This window comes from Podarcis muralis, chromosome 5 (genome assembly GCF_964188315.1).
Source record: "Podarcis muralis chromosome 5, rPodMur119.hap1.1, whole genome shotgun sequence".
Lineage (NCBI taxonomy): Eukaryota > Metazoa > Chordata > Lepidosauria > Squamata > Lacertidae > Podarcis > Podarcis muralis.
Genome location: NC_135659.1, coordinates 74,760,148 through 74,786,841, shown reverse-complemented (window position 1 = coordinate 74,786,841; position 26,694 = coordinate 74,760,148). Strand labels below are relative to the sequence as shown.

Genomic DNA, 26,694 nt, shown 5'->3' with positions numbered 1-26,694 from the left:
GAACTTCCCAGTTGTTTTGCCTTCAGCTTCCTGAGATCCCACACATTTGTCTAGCCCTTTTAAGATCCTAAGAAAGCCCTTCTGAGTCAAGGCAGTGACCCATCCAGTCTACGTAGCATCCTGTTCTCACAGTGACAAGCAGACATGCCCCTATGGGAAGCCAGACACAGGACCTGAATGCAACAGTATTCTCCCCAGCTGTGATTCACAGCAATACAGAGGCATACAGCCTCCAACAGGGAGGCAAAACAGAACCATGCTGGCTAGCGCCATTGAGAGCCTTGTCTTCCATAAATATTTTCAACAGATGGAGGAACTGATGTGTGGAGCAAGGGAGATGGGTGGTGGTGATGGCAGCTCCTGCCTCCAATTTAAATCCATTCATATCTAATGAAAAGACCCCACATGTGTGCCACTGTATGTCTGAAGTGTTCTTTCCCATAGCACAAGTATAAATTGTGGGTGGGTCCTGCAGCCACAATCCCAGTCCACAAACACATTTGCATGTTACACGCTCAGTTTCTCGGCATTGGATGCACAGAAGAAGCTTTCGTAGGAGGCTGAGCTCAGCTGTGGAAGCCTGCAATGGTGTTTTTTTCGAGGGTTTTAGAAAAATCCACACACTCTGATTCAGGTTGTACATGCACCACACAATGCTTTCACAGTAAAGCAATCTCCTGTCATGTGGAATTTAGCAATCCTTCAAAGCACTGCTCAAATATAACTACAGTGGCCGGTAATAAGGAGACCTCAGGAGACCCAGACTACTTGGTTGCTGAAAAAGTGAGTATTCACATTATCTGAAATGGAATTAACAGAACTCACTGTCAAGGCTGCAACACTTCTGATGAAAGATGGAGGTCTCAAACTGCCTATTCTTATTTGCAAAAGAGTGTGCGCCTGCTTTTTCCTTTTTTTCCTTTCAGAGATATAATCTGAAACAACACTTCTCTCCTTTTTCATATCTATTGTTTCCAATGGCGTGCATATATCCTTTCTCCCAATACCAAATCCTGATGTCTTCTATCCAGATCCATCCTGCTTAATTTCAAAAACAAGAGGTTCTTCAGTTCTCTTCTGATCATGAAAGCCCTCGTAATAATTCCAAATGTGTTGCTCTTGCTGATCAGTAGTAAGGCACAGGTATGCTACTCTGCACATGCTCAAACACTTTCTCATCTTGATTATCCCGCTCCTCTCCCAGTATCCCAGTATACACAGGCAGGGACAGCTCTAGGTTTGAGGGGTCCCTGGACAACTTCACTCTTGTGGGTCCCTCACATACCTCTGGTGGGTTCAGGGTGACAGCAGCACTCCAACCAGTATGGGTGCTTGGACCTAGCCACCACTTCCCCACAATTCCTAAAAGGAACATCGGGACATTGCTGGAAATTAAAATGGAGGCTAGCTGGCCCTAGCAGCCAGGGGCTTCTTGGAGTGCAAGGCAAGGAGCAATTTAAGAATGTAGGAATGAATGAATGAATGAATGAATGAATGAATGAATGAAGGAGGGGCAGATACAGGGAACAGGGGTCCTGCTGAGGGGCTGGGGTCCTGACAATGTCAGGTGCTGACATCAGCTCTGTACAAAGAATTTCCTAATGGTCTCTCATCCAGTCAGTTTACAAAACCAGAACTTAAGCACAGTGGCATTGTACACCTGTTTCAGACCACTCCTGGGAATGATACCAAGCACCAAACTGTGCCTCTGTTGAAATTCTTGCAATAAATTGCCATGACAGTTACCTTCTTACTCCTACCCTCTCCAGCCACTGAGCAGCTACCAGGGATTCCCGCAAAGGATACTACTGTTTGCAGTCCATATACAGATACGGTGGTACCTCGGGTTACATACGCTTCGGGTTACAGACTCCGCTAACCCAGAAATAGTACCTCAGGTTAAGAACTTTGCTTCAGGATGAGAACAGAAATTGTGCAGCAGCAGTGGGAGGCCCCATTAGCTAAAGTGGTGCTTCAGGTTAAGAACAGTTTCAGATTAAGAACAGACCTTCGGAACGAATTAAGTACTTAACCCGAGGTACCATTGTAACTTATAAAGTCCTGAATGACTTGGGACCTAAATGCCACTCGCTATATAATCCTGCTCAGCAATTAAGCTCTAACAGGTAGGGCCTCCTGAGCACCCCACCATTAAGGAGTGATGAATCTGGTGACGGTGCACGGTCAAGCCTTCTTTGCATGGCATCCCGCCCCCCTCAAGAAGCTTTGGAACTCCCAGCCCCTTGAAATATAGCCGGTGCCCTCCCTTTAGATATTTAAGCACCAGATCAAGGCATGGGTTTTTAAGGGGGCTTTTGAAAGGCTGTTGTAAGATGGCACATACGTTGCAGTTTTTAAAAGCATTGTTGATCTTACTGAAAGGATGAAATATATTTACGAAGTTGTCACGACTCGGCCCGTTACCTATGATACAAGCATGTGATAGAAAAACAACACTATTAACCCACCACTGGACGCCATGTTATTTTCCAATCTTCACCACCCCTGTACAACCTGCGACCCATCAAAACAAAGGCAGCCTCACAACAACAACAACACCAACACACCATGTACATAGGCTGGTTTGTCAATAGCACAATAAATTGAATGGTTCATGTTTGGTGTCCCCCCCCATTTACTCCTGCAAAATCCAGGGGTGAGCACATGGGCATCTCAGAGGCCTCAATACAAGCTGGTCAGTTATGTTCACTTTGATGGGTCTCAAGCCTGTTAAAGGCCAAAGGCTTCTTTTTTCCTCCCTTCACCCTCTCTTGCTCCCAAACAGCATAAACACACAAGACAATACATTACTGGAAAATGAACTAAAAGCAAAAATAAAAAATCATAAGCAAAAGATCTGACAGGGGGGAATTGTCAAGCTACCACCATTGGTTTTGTCAGAGAAAGTGGGAAAATGAGAAAAATGAACAGAAAGGGAAGAACAATCCTTTTCCCCACCTGCAAGGATGGAGCAGCTGGCATCCTCCAGAAGTTGCTGCAATACAACTCCCATCATCCCTAAAAAATTGGCTGAGGCCCTACTGAAATGGAGTTGAAGTATGTGTTAAGTGGTATAAATGCATATTCATCTCCTGATTACCTCAGCTCCAGTTCCCTCCTCATCTTCTGTTGTCCCCCCTGAGACAATTTTTAGATTGTAAACTCCAAAGGGCAAAGCCCTGTCCTTTTCTACTTTGCACCATGCTAAGTACAGTATATTGATGGCACAACATCAGAAGAAAGAAAGAAAGAAAGAAAGAAAGAAAGAAAGAAAGAAAGAAAGAAAGAAAGAAAGAACTCTGTAAGCATAAAGTTGCATACAAAGTTAGAACTGGGACTGCTGTGATAGATTAAAATGGAAAGTGGTTCCCAGATCTAAAATAGGGCGAGGGAAAACCCACTATTTTACTCCACATTTCTACCGGCAGTCTGTAAAACATGGACAAGTTTTTGGTTATTAATTTCATACCCAGGTTCTGGGCCATAAGCCTCTGTACAATTGAATTCTGTTTATATTGCACTACATAGTAATCCACTCTGACATGGTGGGCTATGATGGGCTATAAACTGAGATAAACAACCAGCAATTTAAAAGGAATTCAAACAAAAGGAATCAGTAAGCGTAGCTCAGTCTTCAGACATCACTGACTTAAGCCAAGGAAAGGAGATGGAGCACTGAAATCTCCCTTTACGAACACTGCAAAAGTTGAGGGGGAATAATACATCCTTGCATGTTTATTCAATGAGCAGCAACTCTGAACATCACCAGCCGCATAGATACACATCAAAGCTCTCCACGTGGGGGGAAAGCAAACAAAAACAAATCCAGACACCTCAAGAATATGTAGCGCTTGGAAATAGTTGTGCAGTGCCCATTAATACTTGATTTTCCAAAGACACACCCCACGTTCGAGAATTAGTAGTAAAATAAAAATCCAATAAACGGCAAGAAGGGCATTTACGCCATTTCCCAAGACTGCCTGTAGTGTGTTGTGGGCACATAAAATGCCATTAAATGTCACTGCAATAAAATGGTCCAATCAGGCACTTTATCCACTCTTGTGATTGATGATGGTTTTATTATATAATTTGAAAACACAATTCCCAGCTATTAAACAATCATCACGGCCATTTCCATTTCTAGCGCTCTCCTTAACAGAGGACTCATAAGGAAACAGAAGAGAAAATACCACGATTTTGGAGCGAAAGCGGGGAAATCTTGTTATTTCTAGGTAATGGTCTTTTGTAATACCTAAACTGTGGCAGATCACGTGTTGCATAAGCCATAAACTGACTGCTACAAATGCCTGGCTCCTTATCACATCTATGACATTGCCATCAGAATTATTTTCAATGTTAAGCATTTTGAGTAAGTTTCAATAACAGGTGCTTAATCTTACCTTATCATCTAGCTGCTCAATTCTACAGCCACTGTGGCTGTGATCTCTATTAATAATATAAAGTTCTAACGTTAAGGATTAGCAATTAGCACTACACTATCATTAGTAGCATTCTGCAAGCGTGAGTGGTTAATTAAAAGGAAGCCTCGTCCAAGACCATTCAAACAAGCAACCGAAATCACCGATTCTACACAAAAGCATGCTTCTCCCCTCGACTTTCGGAAACAGCAAGATGATCACACCTCATTGCTATTTAACAAGCAGTTCATAAAAATGTTTCCAGTGTGATGTACTTCACACAAAACCCCAAACCACTTCCTTCAAGATCAAACCAATGGGGAGTAAAACATTGCAGAAGAGGGCAGGATAGGGGTGGGAGAAAGGGACACAGAAATTCCTGGGACCCTTTATTATTGTTAAGAGATGGATGCTGGAGTCAGGTGTGTTGAAACCCACACGTTTAAACTGGCAGGACAAAATGGGCCCATGTGCTGGAGGGGATATGGTAATAGCCCATGCACACTTCCAGAATTAAAACCACAAATGAAACACAGACAAAAAAACCAAAAAAAACTTGGGCCAATACTTCCAAGGCAGCTCAGACCTCAAGGGAGATGCTATTGGTACTGCCTGTGCGCCCCCATAATAAAGTACCTGGGTTGCAGAAATTGTTCTCAGCAAATATTCACTTTCATGCATCAGAATCCCAATCTTCCAAGAGGTGAAAGGGAGGCTCCCCCCACCTTAAAATGAAAAGGAGAAAGACCTCGCTGCACACACAGGCAAAGCGTGAGTTGTGTCCCTCTCTCTGGTCTCCAGCAAAGGGCGGCTACTACAAACCCGTCAAAGTCTTTACTTTTAAAAAAACATCAAAATGGCGGAATTCTCCCTCTTTTTATTCTGTTGCACAGGCAGAGATCCCCTTTATTTGAAAGAGAGGCAAGGCATGGAATTACTCGAAGGAGAAAGTTTGTGAAAACGACCCCTTTTCTCTCCCTCCCTTACAAAATCATTGCCCACATCTCATCTCCCCTCGCCCCCCCCTTTCTGCATAGCTTCATCCCAACTCTTTTATGTCCTTTTTATGGGAGAGGGGCTTCAAATTATCATTCCCCGCGTGTAAAACATGGAAACTGCAATATGGAAAAAGCGCCCCAGAATTTTGCACAGCCCAATTTTTCAGCAAACCCGGCCACTAAGTCTTGGGGTGCTTTCCCCCCTCTGTTCCCCCTCCCGCCTTCTCTCTCTCTGTCAATCTTGCAGATCCCCCCCCCCTTTAGTTTTAACTACATTGTTCCTTGCAAAAAGCAAATGCAACTGAAATGAATTCGCGGTCCCCACTCGAGCGGGGTGGTGGGAGGAGGAAGAAGGGGAGAAAATCAAAATGCTGGCATATTCACTTGCAAAAAAAAAAAAAAAAAAAGCAGGCAGGCACCACAATTTCGAATCGATGCATTGCATGCAAAGCGGAGCAAAAGGTCTGCAGAGCACGCGGCGGACCTTTACCGAGCTGCATTTTGATGATTTAAAGAGGTTTATAAATTACTTTCTTATCTGATTCCTTACCTACAATCATCAGCCTGTGGTCACTGAATGCTGAGCCTGCGGGAACCTCGGGCTGGCCGCGCCTGCGCGCACAGGGGGCGGGGCTGCCTTCCCTGCAGAAATGCACAGGGCGATGAAATTGACAAGCAAAGCATATTTAATATACAGAAAAAGAGAGAGAGAGGGAGAGAGAGAGGGAGAGTAGAGGAGGCGGGAGAGAAGGACCCGAGCATTATCCACGCTGCAATCCCCATTTTCACAGAAATATAATATTAACCCAACTAGTAACCCGTCTTTTTCCCACCCTGTACAGCAAGCAGGCTTTCTATGCTGATGCGACCGTGGTGGGGAGGGTTTCCTTCGGTGCACATCCACATCCCTCCCCCCTTCGCTATATCTCAAATAAAATGCAAACACCGTTTTTTCCTTTCTGAGTGTGTTTACGTGTTTGGGGTTTTTTTGGGGGTTTTTGAAGCATCCTGTCAACGCATCCAGATTTTAGTGTCGTGCATGCACCAAATTATAGGTGTCTCTCTTTCTGCATTGGGGTGGGAGGGAGGCGAAGGGATTTCTTTATTTATTTTAACTGTATCTAAATGATCCTGGCTTGTCTTCTCTCCCTCCCCCCCCCCCCCCCCATTCCTAACTGAGCTTCCACCCTCCCTGGGTTGAAGATGGCCAGCTCCTTACTCTGCGCAAACGTCGCCTGCTTCCTGGAGGATCCCGGTGCCTTGGAGGTGCGCAAGGCACCCCCTCCTCCCCCGTTTTCAGGGCTCAGTCCCTCCGCTTTTTACCGCATCCTGCCCCTGCCTGCCGCCGCCGCCGCCACCCCACCAAAATCCGGCCCCCCGGATTGTGTTTTAAGGGGTCGTCCGCCCCGGTTGCATCGCAGGAGGAGGCGCATTCTGGAAACCTGTCGAGAGCGAGGGGGTGGGCGCGGAAGCAGCTAGATCCGTTTTCGAGGGCGCTGGTGTAAACGAGAGCGGAGCGAAACCCGTTCCATGGAGCCACGAGCCGGCTGCCCGCTCTGCGAGGAGGACCGTTTCCAGCACAGCAGAGAAACGCAGGGGCGTTTGGTTTGGGTCCGTCCGCTGCGTCGGGCAGAGGAGGAATTAAGGGAGCGCGGCCGCTGTGGCCGCACTACGCACGTCTCCGCCAACATGTATCGGATGAAAATAGGGACGTCCAACATTTCACTGATGAAAATAGGGACGCCCTATTTAACAACAACAACAATTTTGCTATTTACGCCCCACCCATCTGACTGGGTTGCTCCAGCCACTCTGAGTGGCTTCCGGCAGATATAATAAAACATTAAACATTTATATATATAACTTCACTATACAGGGCTGCCTTCTGATGGCTCGGAGATTGGATAAGTCCATACCCTCCAACAGTTCTCCAATGAAAGCTGTGGGTTAAACCACAGAGCCTAGGACTTGCCGATCAGAAGGTCGGCGGTTCAAATCCCCGTGACGGGGTGAGCTCCCGTCGCTCGGTCCCTGCTCCTGCCAACCTAGCAGTTCGAAAGCACGTCAAAGTGCAAGTAGATAAATAGGTACCGCTCCGGCGGGAAGGTAAATGGCGTTTCCGTGCGCTGCTCTGGTTCGCCAGAAGCGGCTTAGTCATGCTGGCCACATGACCCAGAAGCTGTACGCCGGCTCCCCTGGCCAATAAAGCTAGATGAGCACTGCAACCCCAGAGTTAGCCATGACTGGATCTAATGGTCAGGGGTCCCTTTACCTTTACTTTAAGGAAAATCAGGAAATTCCAAGATCAAATCAGAAACCAGGATGGCTTCTCTCCCTGGAAAATAGGGACACTTGGCGGGTCTGTGGGCACTGCATCAGGGAACACCCCAACTATGGTTTAGAATGGAGTGTGAGCAACGATTGGTGCACCGATTTTGGGCGTCACACGGGCACCACTGAAATTTGAGACACCCTTGTATATGTACCATGTGTACACGTGTTGGGCTGTGAAGATGGGGCTTGAATGGCGACCCTTTGTGAAAGGGTCCAGCCAGAAGCACCACTGTGCACAAACTATACCATGGGTAGGCAACCTAAGGCCTGTGGGCCGGATGCGGCCCAATCGCCTTCTCAATTCAACCCATGGACAGTCTGGGAATCAGCATGTTTTTACATGAGTAGAATGTGCCCTTTTATTTAAAATGCATCTCTGGGTTATTTGTGGGGCATAGGAATTCATTCATCCCCCCCCCCCAAAAAAAATAGTCCGGCCCACCACATGGTCTGAGGGACAGTGGACCGGCCTACGGCTGAAAAAGGTTGCTGACCCCTGTGCTATACCTTTAAAGCCATTCCTAGCCCATTTTCCCTGCTCAGAGAAGTCTGGGCCTTTTGGCTTGTTAAGGGATGCTGGGATTCATAACTCATAATTCTTTGAGGGAGAGAACGTGATTCGAATTGGCTTTAAGGGATTAGTAGTTTATTTTACAAGATTTATATACCACTTGATTTACAAAAGGAATAAAACAATAAAATTGTCAATTAAAAAAGCTGAAAGAACAATTTAAAACATTCAAAAAATAATCAAAACCAACAATAAGCTAAAAATCAGGTTAAAATATGGCAACGTTATACATGTCTGGTATAGGCTGCTTCCAGACAATCTCTGTTTTTGAGAACAAAAAAAATTCCTTCCAGTAGCACCTTAAAGACCAACTAAGTTAGTTCTTGGTATGAGCTTTCGTGTGCATGCACACTTCTTCAGATACACTGGTTGATGGAATTCCATTTCATGCAGCTCAATGTGGTGCCTTCCATAGTTCCAGTTACAGATAGGTAGCCGTGTTGGTCTGCCATAGTCAAAACAAAAAAAATTCCTTCCAGTAGCACCTTAAAGACCAACTAAGTTAGTTCTTGGTATGAGCTTTCGTGTGCATGCACACTTCTTCAGATACACTGATACACTGTTTTTGAGGTTAGGATTCAATTACATGCCAGCAAATTAGGGTGGGCAATTAAAGTTGGTTTTGGAGGTCTTGCGCAACAAATCCGCTTCTCCAAAAGATTGGACTTTTTGCTGATGTCATCTAATCTCCTTGCAAACAAAGCTCAATATATGGGTTATTCAGAAGCAACCAAAAAAATCCAATTTGGGGGAGGGGAGAACCAGGTTTGTTGTGTCAATGAACTGTAAATGTGCAGCCTGAATTTGCAGGTGTGTGACTGAATCCCACCCCAAAATAGTGACAGTCTAGAAGCACCTGTTCTGATACTCCTAAATGATGGGAAGAAGTGTGGGGGGACATTTGCAGAGTGCAACATTGTTCAACCTTGTTGCAAGCAAGTCAGAATGAATGCTCAACAACAGGGTTGCCATTATGTCCTTTGCCCCCCCAGGACACAAATGCCATATTACGCTCCTGTAGGGATGGGGTGTCAATTTTGTTTTTTCTCAGTTTTTCATTTTGGATTTAAATACTTTTTAGTAAATATTTTAAAACTGTATTTAAATCCAATAGAGTTGGATACATCAGCATTTTATTACAAATTTCTCCTGTTATGCACATTTTGTATGCAATTTCCCCTAACATAATGCATTTTTGTATGTTAGCGTCACATTTCGCTCTAGCATATAGAGAGCTGCATTGCAAAATTCAGAGAAATGTAAATTTGGAAGGATGTCTCTGTTCCAGTTCACGTATGGTTTCAGAAAGTGCAAATTAGAGAGGTTCACCTAAAATGCGAAATGAATCAAATCTCTCCCCCATCCCTATTAACCAGACACCAAATCTGAAAGCAGCAGGCTAGCTCAGGGGTTCACAAAGCAGACCATGGGAGGACACCAACACCTTGCCACCCTTCCAGCAATTGCTGCCTCAAGCAGTCATTTCATTCTGCCTAATGGTAGGGCCGGCACTGTGTAGCATCATCATCAAACTGTTAACCTTGTGTGTTTTCTCCATGCTTCCACTTTTTTCCAAACTGCAGATACTCCAATTGTTGTTGTTGCTGAAAGTGTGGAACTGAAGTGCAAGCTCCCCTTAATAGCCTTCATACTATCCTTCCATTTTTATTTTATTTTTATTTTTAAAGAGGTATGATTTTTATGCGTGCAGTGACCTGTTGGGGACAAGAGTGGTGAGCCTGTTGTCATGAATCAATTTCACTGCACCTTCACTATTATTTTTCCAAGTGGCACAATTTTATCAACATGGTTGTTTTCATTTGTGCTAAAATATATCTTCACGTATATTTTTAAACGTTTGTTAGAATAGACACACAACAGCACTAAAAGTGTTTTAGCCCAAATTTAAAACTGATATAAATAAGCATGCTGCCTTTTCCAGTCTCATCAGTTAGCATAATTTTAACACCATGTTTGTCCTCATATTCTGATTCTGATCTTCCTTAAACTCTTTAAAAAGCTTTAAGTCATAATGCAAAAAAAAAAAAAAAAAAGATTAAATTAAAAGGGCACTTTGGCCAAAATGTTGTTGTTTTTTAAAGGTGTATTCAGCAAAATTGTTCTTTCCCTGCCTACATACCAACACACATAAAAATGTGCATCTTGAGAGAAAATACTTTTAGAAATTCATATTTTTTTTAAAAAGCATTTAAATACTTTTAAGTAACTATATTAAAACTGCATTTAAATCAAAATTTTAAACCTTAAAAAAAATAAATCAGATTAATGTGGAATTATGAGTGAACATATGGGAAAGTGACAAGGGCTGAGAATACAGTGATTTATCCATCTCTTTTTAAAACACACACACACACAGCAGCAACAGCAACAGCAAATAACCTTTAGGGCGCCAAATATTGGCCTCGCACAGGGCCCCATATTATGAAAGATTACTGAAGTCCACCCCTGCCTAAAATTGTCTGTTATTCAGGGATAAATAGACTAACTGGAGGACAGACAGTTTGCTAATCTTGAGTGATTTTTGTTGTTGTTACACCTTCAAAAGAACAGCAGTCCCTATTTTTGATTTTTTAAGAGTCTCTTCTCTCCTTCCCCGCTCCGGGATTTTTCCAGCTTTAAATGTATGTATGTGTGCATGTGGAGTTTTAGCTGTCCCAGTTTCCATAACGACACAATATACTTGTTCTTCAGGACTGCAGTGTCAATTTTTAATCATATCACATTATTTTGGAATTTGATTGCATTGGTGTGGAACTTGGGTTGCTATAACAACTGTGCAGTTAAATATATATATATACACACAATTCTACGTTGTGGCAACATAGTCCTAACACCTAGATAGGTAACAGGTTTTGTGTTTATTTAAATTTGCAGTCTGCTTCATCTCCCAAGACTTCAGGCAGGTGACTTCACAAACTCATAAATGCCTGTATTTTATTTTTAAACATAGATGAAACTAATATGGGGTGGAGGAGGGAAGAGAGCAATCACAGGCATCACCCTTTTTAAAAAAAACAAATTTTTATTCACTTTCTTTTCTATCATTACATACATCTCATATCAATAACATACATATTACACCTCTTCACCCCTTCCCTCCCAGGCTTCCCTCAGCTTCTTATTACATACTGCTGTTTCTTAAAATCCACTATATGGTTTCTTCATTATTTTAAATGTTTTCTATTAATAAAGATGTGAGTGTTTATTTAAATCCTGCCATCAAGTCGATGTTCTTTATTTCTGCAAATATATTATAAAAGGTTCCAACTCTTTTTCAAAGTCACTGTGGTGCTTTTCCCGTAGTCTATCCATCAGTTTTGCCAGTTCTGCATAATTCATCAATTTCTCTTGCCATTGTTCTTTTGTTGGAATTTCTCCAGTCTTCCAGTTTTGTGCTATCAGAATTCTTGCCACCGTAGTAGCATACATATATAATGTCCTCTTCTCTTTCAGCAGATCTTGACCTAAAATACTTAACAGGAAGGCTTCTGGTTGTATAACAAATGTTATTTTCAACATTTTCTTCAATTCATTGTGTATCATTTTCCAATATATTTTTACATTTTTACAATCCTACCACATATGATAAAAAGTACCTTCAGCCTCACACCTCCAACACTCCTTCTTTTCATTTTTATACATTTTTGCTAATTTGACTGGTGATATATACCATCTATAAATCATCTTCATGTAATTCTCTCTCAGCAATATACAGTCGGTAAATTTGAAATTTACTTTCCACAGTTTTGTCCAGTCTTCAAATTGTATATTGTGGCCTATATCTTGTGCCCATTTTATCATCACCGACTTTACTTCTTCATCTTTAGTTTCCCATTCCAAAAGGATATTGTATGCCTTTTTTAATAATTTAGAATTTTCTTCTATCTCTTCCTTTTGGAATTTGGAAACCGAATATGAAAAATCTTTCTTATTATTCTCTTTGAAAATATCCTTTAGCTGTCTATGGTGCAACCAACTTTGAAGATGTTCTTTTATTTCTTCATATTCTTTCCGTTTTAGTTTTCCCTTCTGTTTTACCAATAATTCTCTATATGTTGGCCATTCTCCCTTTCCCCCCAATGTTTTAAGTGACAATGCCTCAATAGGTGATAGCCACCAAGGTGTCTTAGATTCTAGTAATTCTTTATATTTTCCCCAAACTTTGAACAATGATCTCCTTATTATGTGATTGTGAAACCCTTTATGTATTTTTGCCTTTCCATGCCATAGATAAGCATGCCATCCAAACCTGTTGTCATGTCCTTCCAGTTCTGTTATTTCCTCCTTATCTAACCACAGGCATCACCCTTGAGCAACTTGGAGGAAAAGCTATGGGGAAAGTGGTCCTCCACCTCCTCCTTATCAGCCCTCCTCTGTACAGGTTCAGCCACTCAAAGTCAGCTCAAAAGCAAAGATGTCTTGAAATGCTTCTAGAAGGTGCAGATGATTCAGCTCTGGTGAATCTTCAGGAAGAGGGAACCTAGGATTTCTGCCTTTTCAAGTGGCAAATTATGATGTAGAACAGGAGTAGGCAACCTAAGGCCCGGGGGGCGGATCTGGCCCAATCGCCTTCTAAATCCGGCCCATGGACGGTCCAGGAATCAGTGTGTTTTTACATGAGTAGAATGTGTCCTTTTATTTAAAATGCCTCTCTGGGCTATTTGTGGGGCATAGGAATTCATTTATTTCATTTATTTTTTTCAAAATACAGTGGTATCTCGGGTTACATTCACTTCAGGTTACATATGCTTCAGGTTACAGACTCTGCTAACCCAGGAATAGTACCTCGGGTTAAGAACTTTGCTTCAGGATGAGAACAGAAATCGTGCGGCAGCTGCACAGCAGCAGCGGGAGGCCCCATTAGCTAAAGTGGTGCTTCAGGTTAAGAACAGTTTCAGGTTAAGAACGGACCTCCGGAAAGAATGAAGTACGTAACCAGAGGTACCACTGTATAGTTCGGCCCACCACATGGTCTGAGGGATGGTGGACTGGCCCACGGCTGAAAAAGGTTGCTGACCCCTGGTGCAGAAGGACTCCAGTTCTATATCCAATACCTCAAGGGCTGCCTCTCTCCATATGAACCTACCAGGACTGCTGGGGTGGGTTCTCCCCCCCCCCTCCGCTGCTACAAAACATGGAGGTTCCCCAGCCATAACTGACACTTGCTTATACAGCCATCATTACTCAGGGTTAGAATAATAGAATTACAGAGCTGGAAGGGACCACAACAGTCATCTCTTCCAACCCCTGCAATGCGGGAATCTTTTGTCCTACTTGGGGCTGTAACCACTGTTAGTCCTACTCAGAGTAGACCGATTGAATTTCGTTGACATGGACTAACTTAGGTTCATTTCTTTTTTAATTTTTTTTGACAAAGTAATCATCATAAATAAATAAGAATAAAAATGTGCACCCCCCCCCCACTGAGACCATTCCATTATAACTATCCAACCTCCCAAAATTTCAATGGTTTGACCCCTTTCCATTTTAACAGTACAAATTCTACAAACACCCTCCCTATCTCCTCAAAATAATTTCTCCTGCATATTCCCCGTGTTACCGTAATGGTGCATGTTAATTCATCATTAATAGGTATGTCCTGCACCTCTTTATACCATTCTTCCATTTTATATTCTGCTTGCCCCTTCCACTTCCTAGCTATAATAATTCGTGCAGCTGTCAATAAATTTGTGAGCAAGTCCTTCATAGCCTGTGAACCTCCACACCATCGTAAATTGATAATAATGCTACCTCTGGATTTTTGGTCAGCTTTAACCCAGTGATTTCTGTTATCTCCTTAAACACCCTCTGCCAATTATTTTTTTTATTACATATTTACACCCCTACTACATGTGAACATAATTCCGTTTCCTGGCACCCCCTCCAACATAACACCGAATATTCCTTGTTAGGTTCATTCATTTCAAAGGGAATACACTACCAAGAAAAATGTAGTTGGATACAACCCTCAGCACTTAAAGTTTGCTATCAATATCAGATGACTTACTGCAGGAATGAGGCAGCTCAGGGGCCAAATGTGGCCCTCCAGGCCTCTCTACCTGGCCCTTGGAACTCTTTATTTATTTATTTATTTTTATTAAGCTCATGTACCACCCTTCATCCACAGATCACAGGGTGGCTTATAGTATAAAAACGCAGAATACATAACATAATAACAAAAACAAGCCAATAAAAATAATATTCCCTCAGGGACCACACCTCTCACTCACCATGCTTCACACCTTAAACATTTTTACTGGACTGGAATGAGTCCTTGAACTCTTACAATGCCTTTTTCTTGTCTGGGTGGAACGTAGAAAGGGTTGTACATAGACTATGGTATGACGGTAAAAACTACAATTATCACTCCACTCACTTTTGCTACTTGCCCTGTCTGTCACTGTGGCCTATGACCCTCAGAAAGTAGCCCACAAGGAAATGCAGCTCTCAGGCTCAGAAAGATTCCTCACTCCCAACATATACAGTGAGGGGGGAAAGTATTTGATCCCCTGCTAAATTTGCCCGTTTGCCCTCTGACGAAGAAATGACCAGTCCATAGTTTAAATGGTAGGTTTATCGTAGCTGTGAGAGACAGAATAACAACACCTCACATTATATTTCTATGCTATCAGTGTCATCCTCTAGATGTCAGGCTAACCATCTTGCTCCCCGAATTTTGTGGGAACGTGGATCTTTCTTGCTGTCACTGCTCATTGCTTTGTTTTAACTGCTGTTTTATATTGAATCTTGTCCGCTGCTTCATTTTTTATTGTTGCCATTTGTTATCTAAGATTATCCACCTTCGTTTGTAGCAGTTTCCAGAGCAGGTAGGTCTGTTCCATCAGTTGCAGCAGAAGAGCAAAGAGACGTGTGGTACCTTAAAGACTAATACAGTTATTATAAGACTAAAACAGTATACAGGACACTTCTTTGGATGTGGGAAGTATTATTCTGAGTCATAGAAGTCTCTCTCTCTCTCTCTCTCTCTCTCTCTCTCTCTCTCTCTCTCTCACACACACACACACACACACACACACACACACAACCACTTACTTACCAGGGATTATGAACCAGTGAGGTCAGAGAGAAAGAAAATGTTTTCTCTCTGGCCTCACTGTTTATAATCCCTCTTTCAACAATTTGTGTGTGCGTATACTTACACCCAAGCGCTTGTTATACAAAAATCAACTTATCCAAACACAAGAAATGAGTATCCAAATCTTGATATACACACCACAGATTCAGATATCCAAACAGCCAGACCTGCTTCTAGTACTGTAAGCAAATACGCAGCCTAAAACAAGGCTTACTTTTTTGTGCTTTGCTGGTCTACGGCAGCCATTTTGCCAGAAACCATGGTGGGATGGAGGGGGAAAGAGGGAGAGGTCAGACAAATAACTGATTGCCTTTTGCAAGGTTTCAGAGGTTTTCCCAGATTTCCCCTGTGTTCTTTTGTCATCCTGGGGTCAAAATTCTATGGTCAGGAATGCATTAGAAATTTCTCCATAGGAAAAAATGGAAATTGCCTCATTGTTATGCAAACGTTGGCCTAAAAAAAGATTTCCTGAAAACGCATTGTGTTCATATAGCAGGACCTGCACTTAATGTAGCTGATGAAGTGGACCATCACCCCCATTCTGAACCATAGTCATTAAGGTGCCATCAGACTCTTTGTTGTTTCTGCAACAACAGACTAGCATGGCTGCCTCTGTGGAAATTTACACAGTTCTGATGTTCTGTGAGATTGTGGGTAAAAAAACACCTTGTAGTCCTCTGGGATGGGTCACCTCAACCTTAGAGTCAATCCTGGCTGTGGGAGAAGATGCCTGGGAAATAGAGTGCTTCCACTTGGCAGCTTATTATGGACTTCCTATTTCTTTCCAGGCACAATTCAAAGTGCTCATTTTGCTCTATGGGTGCTGCTTCCACATAACAGCTTATTGTGGACTCCTCGATGCTCATCCACAAGTTTTGCATGACTTCACCCTCATCAAAATGCCATACCATATCCCTGCTCCCCTTCTCACTTTAATCCAGATTTACTTTTCTTCTGAGCCTTCCCCCCCCCCCACTAGATTTTCCGCAGAAGTGGTAAAGATGAATCAAATGGAAACATAATATAGGATGTCATTTTGATGAAGATGTTGTCCTGCACAAAAGATGCATGCATGAGCAGCCCCAAGTCCACCACCAGCTGCCACGTGGAAGCAGCACTCACAGATCCAAAGTAGCCTAGAAGACAATAGGAAGCCCGTGGAGACCCTGGTTAAATGCACTTTTGTTGGGACTGCTGCTTCCTTCACCATTTGGAGCTTTTATATCAAGCACGTTACAATAACTACGCCCAATGTTTTGAAGTGTAATCTTGTTGAAATACAATTGTTAGTCTGAATCCTAGAACAAAATCACAGCTTTCCCCACAAATGGATTTGAAAAGAGCTTCAAGTTGATAACCAACCACTTCAGATATTGCAGCGAGTGCAAAGACAATAGTGCTTCACACTTCCTCTCTCTCTGCATTTCTATGCCTCTCATCGAAAGGGAAAAGAAAGGCCCAGTTTCAGAAGAAAATATACACCTCACAGTGGGGAGCAACTATGTAACAACAACAACAACAACAACAACAACAATTTATTTGTACCCCGCCCATCTGGTTGGGTTTCCCCAGCCACTCTGGGCAGCTTCCAACAAGGATTCAAAATACATTAAAATGTCACACACTAAAAACTTCCCTGTATCATTCTCCCCCACCACCATTGGACTTCAGGAGATGGGAGAGAAACAATAAACCCACTCTCTTTCTTACGGTTTCTTTAGCACGTTCAAAGATGCTCTGATATATCCTGGAGTCTCAGGTATTATTGCAATGGATCTATTTGTATTTCAAATTTAAGAAGCCAGTACTCTGTCACTAACAGGAGTCACTATTTTTCCCAGTTCAAAAGGGCTTCCTTTATTCATATTCAGTCCATATTCATATTCATATTCAGTCCATATTCAGCATTAACTGGATCATCTGTACCCAGTCATTGGGTAGCTGGGTTCAAGCCTTGTTTTGGATAAAAAGGTATGATGAAGTTTTTAGTGCTATCAGAAAACACTAACACTGGACCCCGCCTTTTTTTTTTGCAGTGTTATCCAACAGGCAGATAATATACAGTCATACCTTGGATCTCAAATGTCTTGGAATCCCAAACAAAATGACTCCCGAATGATCGAATCCTGGAAGTGAGTGTTCCCGTTTCCAAACAATTTTCAGAAGCCGAATGTCCGCCATGGCTTCCACGGCTTCCGATTGGCTGCAGGAGCTTCTTACAGCCAACTGGAAGCTGTGCTTTGGTTTCTGAATGTTTTGGAAGTCGAATGAACTTCTGGAACACATTGTGTTTGACTTCCAAGGTACGACTGTACATTGAATTGTAGGGGGAATAAGATGGGGTCTTGCAGCACTCCACACTGATCCTAATGTAAAGGGAGGCAGGAAGAGAAGAATTACTTGTTATCATCCTTTCCCTGCCAGGAATGACTGTAATCATTTGAGTGGTCCTGAAAAACACCCTACCAGGCCCTCTTCTCATTGTATACCCCCCAGTCCTCATGATAGTATCAAATCATACCCAAAATATCTACTATTATTGATGACATTCATAAAGCAAAGCAGGGTCTGGTATGGTTTCAAATCGGATGGGAGACCATGTGTTGAGATTCCTGCATTGCAGGGGGTTGGACTAGATGCCCCCAGAGTTTACTGCCAACTCTATAATTCTATGAGTCGATGACCTTAAGATTGTCAACCAAAGTCCTCCTCCCCGTCCTCCCTTTTAACACAACACATTTGTAATGTGTTCTAGTGTTCCCTGCTTTGGAATGCATCATTTCAGAATGAAATGGGCTATACAAAGCGAAAGGCTTGTATTTAAACCAACTGAACTTTCTAATTCACAAATGTGAGAAATTAAATGCATATATTTAGCATCACCTGTGCAACTCCCTAGCATTACAGTGGTACCTCGGGTTAAGTACTTAATTCATTCCGGAGGTCTGTTCTTAACCTGAAACTGTTCTTAACCTGAAGCACCACTTTAGCTAATGGGGCCTCCTGCTGCCGCCACGCCGCTGGAGCACGATTTCTGTTCTCATCCTGAAGCAAAGTTCTTAACCTGAAGCACTATTTCTGGGTTAGCGGAGTCTGTAACCTGAAGCGTATGTAACCTGAAGCGTGTGTAACCCGAGGTACCACTGTATATTTAATTTGAATGCAGGATTAACACATTTGATAGGAGGCTACAGAGTGCTAAAGAAATGTTTACTGAAAATATATACCCCACTCTCAGCTCCTTTGCAACGAGGTGACATGAGAATGAGGCAGAAAACTGGGTGCCTCTTTAGCAGAGGAAGAGAACGGTCGAGAAATCAAAGAACAGATTTCAGCACAGCAGTATTCTGAAGCAGCTACTTGCTCCCCTCCACACACATCAGTGTCCAGGTTCTTGATGCTTGGGCCAGTTAACACACATGGGAGGTGGAATGTTGTCACTTTGGACAGCACCTTGAAGTATTAAAAGAGGACGAGAGTGACTTTCTTTCTTTCAGTCTTCTAGGTAATGTCCAGAGTCACTTCCAGACACAGCATTGAGAGTCCCAAGTTCTCATGTCCTTGAGATTCCACAGCAAGCAAGAGATGTGGAACTTTGTCTGCAACATGGTGGGCAAGCATAGACTTCATCAGGTTGTACATCATCCCTGGCACCTTGACTAGATGGCTCTTTACAGATTTAAGGGCCACTACAGCTGCCACAAGGGGCACGGGTGGCGCTGTGGGTTTTAACCGCAGAGCCTAGAACTTGCCGATCAGAAGGTCCGCAGTTCGAATCCCCGTGACAGGGTGAGCTCCCGTTTCTCGGTCCCTTCTTCTGCCAACCTAGCAGTTCGAAAGCATGTCAAAGTGCAAGTAGATAAATAGGTACTGCTCTGGCAGGAAGGTAAGCGGCGTTTCCGTGCACTGCTCTGGTTCGCCAGAAGCAGCTTAGTCATGCTAGCCACATGACCCGGAAGCTGTACACCGACCCCCTTGGCCAATAAAGCGAGATGAGCGCTGCAACCCCAGAGTCGGCCACGACTGGACCTAATGGTCAGGGGTCCCTTTCTCTTTTTACAGCTGCCACAGCAGTCTATGTAAAGTTAACTCTGTGGCAAGTGGTTGAGCGCTGTGTGTAGCGGAATACAATGTGTATTTTAGTAACTTACCCTCCTGGATCCATCTGCCTGAGAATGTCACTAAATCAGAAGTACTTGGACTGGGAAGCTGTGGGAGAACATACCTGAGAGAAGCACTGGCCATGGCCAACATATTGTTCCTCAGCTTTTGACATGGCAAAAATTTCAGATGCAAAGGGTGCAGGATGCCATCAATATCAGGGGGTGGGAACTCCTCAGGGAATTCTGGATTCCAATTGACTCAAGGGTCAGACTAAACCAACCAGATACAGTGGTACCTTGGGTTAAGTACTTAATTCATTCCGGAGGTCCATTCTTAACCTGAAATTGTTCTTAACCTGAAGCACCACTTTAGCTAATGGGTCTTCCTGCTGCCGCCGCAGCGCCGGAGCATGATTTCTGTTCTCATCCTGAAGCAAAGTTCTTAACCTGAGGTAATATTTCTGGGTTAGCGGAGTCTGTAACCTGAAGTGTATATAACCCGAGGTACCACTGTATAAAATACCGGGATAGCTGGCTCATTGGTTTGATCTTGAAATGCTGTTGTTGCATTATGGAGATGATGATAACCATACATGATTGGTAAACAAAAATGCATACAATGGAACTCCCATCATCTAAAGTCTAAATATATTGCAGTGCTTTTTGTATTCCGTTCACTGTGTTTCCCTCATGCAGCTTTAGGGCAAAGTGAGCACCCTTCCCATTTATCTAAACCTCACTGGTAAATTACAGCAGATATTGCTGGATATGCATGCAAATAGCTTTAGATACAATAAAACTTAATTATTGCACTGTTGATAAAAACCATTAACGTGCTATGTCACTGATAATTAGAGTAATAATGGTTAACATCTCATCTTGTGCCTGCCATGCATTTACTGAAAAGCCAAATATGTGTAACATAGCCACAAAAGGAAAGTGTGCTGAGGGGAAAGATGACCAGAATGCAATCTCTTTGGGACAAAGGAACAGTTTTCAGGTGTCACAGCTCTTTGGAAACACAGTGTTATTGGGAGGAAAAAGCTATAATCTATACTTTTACAGGTTGCAGCACGACTGCATATTTATTTAATTAACTTGTATTAAAGAGCACATTGATTAGGATATGTGTGCCACCCTGGGCTCCTGTAAGAGAGTGAGATATAACATTTATTAATAAATAAAATGTGTGTGTGTGGGGGGGGTGTATATCTGTGCCTTGCCTAAATCAATTGCCTGAAGTGCAACCACAGAATTTAAACAGCACCAGATGCAGTGTAGGCTGGCCCATTAGGGCAAATGGAGCAAACGGGGAGCTGCCCAACCCTTTGCCAGCGTTATCTGCTTGCCATCTTCCTTACAACTACTCAGGGTGTGGGTGTAGCTGTCTATCATTGTGTTGCACGGAGCACTGCTGAAATGTGAGAACCCCAAGGTCTGCCAATGCTGGTGACACCAACCATAGGATGGAAACCAACATTGAGCAAACAAGACATCCTTCCTTCCTTTCCTCCTTCTGCAGCTCCTGGCCTGCCGCCCCAATCTTCCAGAGCAGACCTTGGCAGATGTTACCGAGGGCTGCAAGGGGAAGGAGAGGAAGGGGACATTCAGTTGCATGAGCTCATGCACTGAATTCAGTCTCGCGGATTTCAGTTTGGTTGATGAATCAAAATATTTTGATTTGCTGCAGCCAAGGTTCAAATGTCTAAGCTTGGATGAATTCAAGATTGAATTGTTAAAAATCAGTAAGTGTATTCAATTTGCTACTAAGCCAGGTTCAAGGTTTCTGCATGAACATTGTTGCAAAGCACCTTCAGGACCTTCTGTCTTGATCACCCTCTGATGACTTGTGGTTCCTCACACCCCTGAAGGTTTGTTGGCCCGTTAGAAACTGATCCCTGTCGCAGGTACCGTCCTGTGGAACTGCTTGTAGATTTCACAGGAACCATTCATGTCTTCTTTTAGAGATTTCCTAAAAATTGTGTTACTCAGATGACATGCATTTATTCTTTGCAATGCGGATTCATTTTTAACAACCCAAATTTATTGATGTTTTTGTTCCTTTTATTGGAATGTTTATGCTGTGTGCTGTCTTGCTGTGTTTTTATGCGATTGTGGTCTATAGGTTTTTCATAAATTGTAAGAGCATTTTGTGTTGGATTTTGAAGAAAGAGGGGTGTGTGCCTCTTCCTCTTCGCCAGTCTTCAGAAATAGCCATTGCTGCCGCCGCCGCATCTCCTGGGGCCAGTGTGCCATTGTGTGTCCCTGTGAGTGCAGGAACGGGGAGGGGATGGCAGTCCTACACCAGCCCATTCCCTTCGCCAGCTGCAGCTATCTTGTTAATGCAGCAGTGCCTCATTTACGCTGGCAGTCGCTGACCTCCCACAATCAGGCAGAGCTCACTGCTGCCAGAGGAAAGGAAGGACAGCTGCTTATAAAGATAGCCGGGCGAGTATGGGGGAAGACTGAGTTGGTGTGGAAAGCGATGCTGAGAAGCATGGGGCAAGGCAATGCAATGCAATCCAGCTCTCTCCTCACTCCAGCACTGAGCTTCTTTCACCGCTGGAGAAAGACAGGCTATTCCTTGGTTTTCCAAATAGGCACACAGGACACCAAGCCTCATACTTCCTGGTTAGGACAGTTTGTGGACTGATCCTAAAGTTTACAAAGCCTGAAACAGAATCCCCTCCAATGCACTCTGAAGAGTTTTGAAGACTGCTAATTAAAAAGATTTCTAATTCTGAACCATAGATCCGCTTGTCTCTCAAGAAAGAGTAACACCATGGGTCGTAATGCAGAAATGTTGACTTTCTGCATTAGTCAATTTGTTATTTTAATTCTGAATACCATTTTATTAACTTTACATTGATATAACAATCCAGCCTCAAGGGCATCCTTATTAAGCGTTCCTGAATTCTGTTCTTAATGGCAAGCCAAATTGCTATGCTTTTATCCTTTCCTCTTTGATTTATAAAGCAAGCAGTAATTACATGTGCTGGATGCGATGCCAGCTCAATCACAACTGTTCTTCAGAGATGTGAAAGCAATGGGGGAGGGGTTTCCAAGTATTAGTCTCCCATTTGTAGAGTGGGACCATTCATGCTGCATGTGGAGATCCTGTGTGCCAGAAGGGGCCAAGGAAGAGGAGAAAAACTGTGAATCCCCATGTTCTGCGGGGAAGTACTGGATTCTGAGAAAGACCCCGAAAACTATCAGAAGTGAGGAATGTATATGCACACAGCCAATGTGATACAGTGATTAAACCTTCTGCAACCTGGTGCCCTCCAGATGTTTTGGACTATAACTCCTCCGAGATGAGTTGTCCAAAACATCTGGAAGAAACCAGGATTGGAAAACTGGGTTAGCAGACTAAGACCAGTAAGATCCAGTTTCCGATCAGCTCTCTTCCAACCGTGAAGCCATTGCGAGGAGTGGATGGATGCCAATCCTGCCTTTCACCTCACAAGAGGCACTTCCTAGGTCGAACAGCAAAGGCTGCAGCCATCTGCAGAACTAGTTCTAAACTTAGGGAGACCTTCAAACCTGTGAGCTGGGCAATTCTCAGTTCAAAAGATGCTGCAGCAGCTGAACAGCCTTCACCCAAGTAAACAGAACCAATGCAAAGAAGGTGTGTTTGTATCACTCGATGAGAAAATAGAAGCAAATTGATGTACATCCAAATAAGCAGGTTACGGATGGATGCTGTCCACCTGCTTTGCATATTGAATGCTGTACTGAAATCAATGCAGGCCAAATAAACTACTGTACATGGAAACTTTGATGTAGATTTAGATGCAACCCACAGTACTGCCCCATCTTAACTAAGCATTAGCAAGCTTGCCCTCGTCCATTCTAAAACCACCAGCAGCCACCTGACCAGGGTTTCCATGGGACTAGAAGGGTAAGAGGTAGAGTTGTGTGTCACTATCATCAAGTTCACACTTTATACCAAGCCTCTAGGAAACTGGTCTTCAACTTGGAGGACCCAATACCAGGTTAGAGATGGTATTACCATCTAAGATGGGTGGCAACAGCAACAATGCAACTATAGGGTAAAAAAAGAAATGGATCCCCAAATGAATGTTTGGCTTAAAGCTGGGCCTCAGGTGGGAAACTATTGAATACTGCTGTTTTAGAAAACTTCCCCCAGTAGTTTCTTGTAGATGTTAAAAAGCATGAGGGACAACATGGAACCATGACTCACTCCAAAGACCAGCAACTATGAGGTGGTACAGAAGACTACTGGAATTGATTATAGCAAGTTATCTGTGGGTTCCACCTTTTTATCTGCTGAGCTCCCATAGAGGCCCTTCACTACTCTAAAGCAATCCATTAGCTCACATTGTACAGGTGCAACATTGACAAAGTAGACAGATAAGGATCTGGTCCTCTGGCTGAGATTCCCCACCTGTTTAGCACATTGGTCTTCTTTTGTTGGTTTGAACCCAACCAGGTCATGGGACAGCGGCATTAAGAAATGGGTCTCCAAATGCATGTTTGGGTTAAAGGTTGAAGACTACTGGCAGTGTTTCATGCAAAGCGTGTCCAAAATATACAGCATTCACAAGAGGTGGTGATTGCCTGTTCTGGATTTTTAGACAGTCTGTACAAATTGTATGATCATCAGGCCAATCACTATTAGCCACAACAGCAAAATTCACCCCCCCCCCCCCCATATTCAGAGGTTTCGTGGTGTGGAGCAATGAGCCTAATCATGTCCTGCTTGTGATCTTCCAAGGTACTGGGAAATTATCTGAGGCAGCATAAGCAGTTTTATTCTGATATATAGTTCTAGTATAGCTCCCATAATACTAGAACCCTGAGCCACCAATAAAGCCGAAAGTTAGAAGATTCAATCGAGACAAAAGGCAATCCTTCACATAACCAACTATGGCATTTGTTCCCCAAGTGGTGATGGCCACCTTGCACAGCTTTAAGAGAGGGTTAGACAAATTCACAAATGTGTCAGACTCAAGCCTATCAACAGAACATGGCCTTGTTTCCATTAACACATGCCCAGGTTGCATCAATACTAGACTGCTTTAATGTGAGCGCTGCTCTGGTTCGCCAGAAGCGGCTTAGTCATGCTGGCCACGACCCGGAAGCTGCATGCCGGCTCCCTCGGCCAATAAAGTGAGATGAGTGCCGCAACCCCAGAGTTGGCCACGACTGGACCTAATGGTCAGGGGTCCCCTTTACCCTTTTATAACGTGATCAGAATGGGTTTGCCTTTAAATAGTATTTAGAAAGGAAGGGGGTGGAACTAAGTCACCTGTAAGCCATCTTGGTTAATGAGTAGGGAAAAACAGTTTAAGTAGGATGTAGTAGTACTGCCATTCACTTTTCCCTAAATGGAATAGGAACATGTAATTTTAAATGCTGCATCCGCACCCATATGGACCTGCTGATGCCTTCAGGTTGTTCTACTTCCAAAGCCTGCCTCAAGATTCATCAGACTGGCAGCCACAGGCCCTTCTCAGTAGGTCACCTTCTTTGAAACTCTCTTAAAAGGAGCATGCAGGGCTGTTTTTGCTAGTTTTCAAGCAGCCCTTAAAAATTTATTTGCTTAAATCTGGATTGTATTCATAATATTGAAATCTGGATTTTAATCAACTGTGGATTATTTTTTTTAAAAAACCCCTGTTTTGTTTGTATTTTAAAATTTGTTTCAATAGTCAGGAGGGCTTAGCCCTCAAACATGGCCCCTTAATTCCACCAATTACCTGACAGACTTTATGCTGAAAAGCCTGCAATTTCCTAGATTCTCTGTGAGAATGTGAGATAGAAGTTTAATGAAATGGTGAATATTATATGAAATTTGAGTTTTAACTGTGACATATTCAGATGTTGCCTGATTTGTTTAAAAGTGTATGAAGTCTTTCAGTGACAGCCATGCTTTGCTCCAACCCCAGCAAAGTAAAATTAGGATGAACACAGGTAGCAAGCTGTGGAGAAAAAAATATTTTATATGGCTTTTTTTGCACTGGAGGTGAACAGATGAGAGCTTCGCCAATGCAAGCTTTTATTGCAACTCACATTTTAAGACTTCACAACTATGAACAGTTGTAAAGTCATCTGTAGCTATAAGGGTTATTTCCTTACAGGTGCTGATCAGAAAGTAATTCCTCCGACTGAAAACATTCAGATGTCCTGGCAAAATACATATAAACTGCTTGAATCTATTTGCTGTTATGTAGCCAGTTTTGCTTTTCAGCAAGTAAAGTTTCCTATGTGACAATCCTAACCAAGTTGTTGAACAATGATCCACACTAGTTAAATGCCTATTCTGAACAATTTCAGTCATGGTCTGCAACTGGCACCTTAAACTGAACTTATAGAAACTGGCAAAGAATAATCTGGAGTCCTAGCCACACACCTACCTCTGGGTGCAGCATTCTAGACCAACTGAATTATCAGGGCTATTAAGACCTTCTTCTGCATTAATTCAAGAGAAGGGACAATTAAATTCTAGCTTATGGCCTAATTGGCCCCTTTTTTTCCTGCTTGAAGCTTATGCTGAATACCGTATTTCAACAGGTATTTTGTTATGCCATCCAAATGGTATGCTGCATTGCTTCAGTTTCTAATTTTAGGGCTGCATTTTTGATGTATTGTATTCTTTGGCCATGTACACCACCACTGAACATGCTTATTCCCCGCAAAATACAAAATAACTTCATAAGCACAAAGAAAAACAACCTTATGGAGCTCTCATTATAGGTCAGAAAAATACAAATGATTCTAGAGAATAAAGTCCCTGAAAAATGTATCAGCTTATCACTAGAGCTGAAGTAAAGAGGAGGGGCTGACCAGTGTCTTGCATGATTGTTAAGCATCGTCAGGGGAGCTGTGGGGCTAGTGAAACTTGTACTAACCTGAACTATTTCAGTTTTCAGGGCTTGGATTGCTGCTAAATGGCAGCTAAAGAGTAGACATTGTTATGAGTTTACCCAAAAAAAGCATAAAGTTTGATAAACAATCTAAGTAAAAAGAGGAATCTGTTTCCCATTTCAAATAGTATTAAATCATTTGTGATAACATTTGCAATAGACCAACATCACAGGCCATTTCCAATTTCCTTTACTCGCATACCAAAGCTAAGGTTAGACTACTCTATAACATCATCTAGCAAATAAAGCTATGCTACAAACAC

At 42.9% G+C, this 26,694-nt stretch overlaps 1 protein-coding gene across 1 annotated transcript in view; it reads right to left on the bottom strand.

Annotated features, from left to right (window-relative positions):
- Nucleotides 1-7,096, bottom strand: part of L3MBTL1 (L3MBTL histone methyl-lysine binding protein 1) — a 43,657-nt gene extending 36,561 nt beyond the window's left edge. Inside the window, exons 1-2 of the mRNA XM_028734942.2 lie at nucleotides 6,636-7,096; nucleotides 5,967-6,058 (exon numbers count right to left, since the gene is read on the bottom strand). The gene's annotated coding sequence lies outside the window, so the exon portion shown is untranslated. The remainder of the gene's footprint in view (nucleotides 1-5,966; nucleotides 6,059-6,635) is intronic.
- Between the last annotated feature and the right edge of the window lie 19,598 nt (nucleotides 7,097-26,694).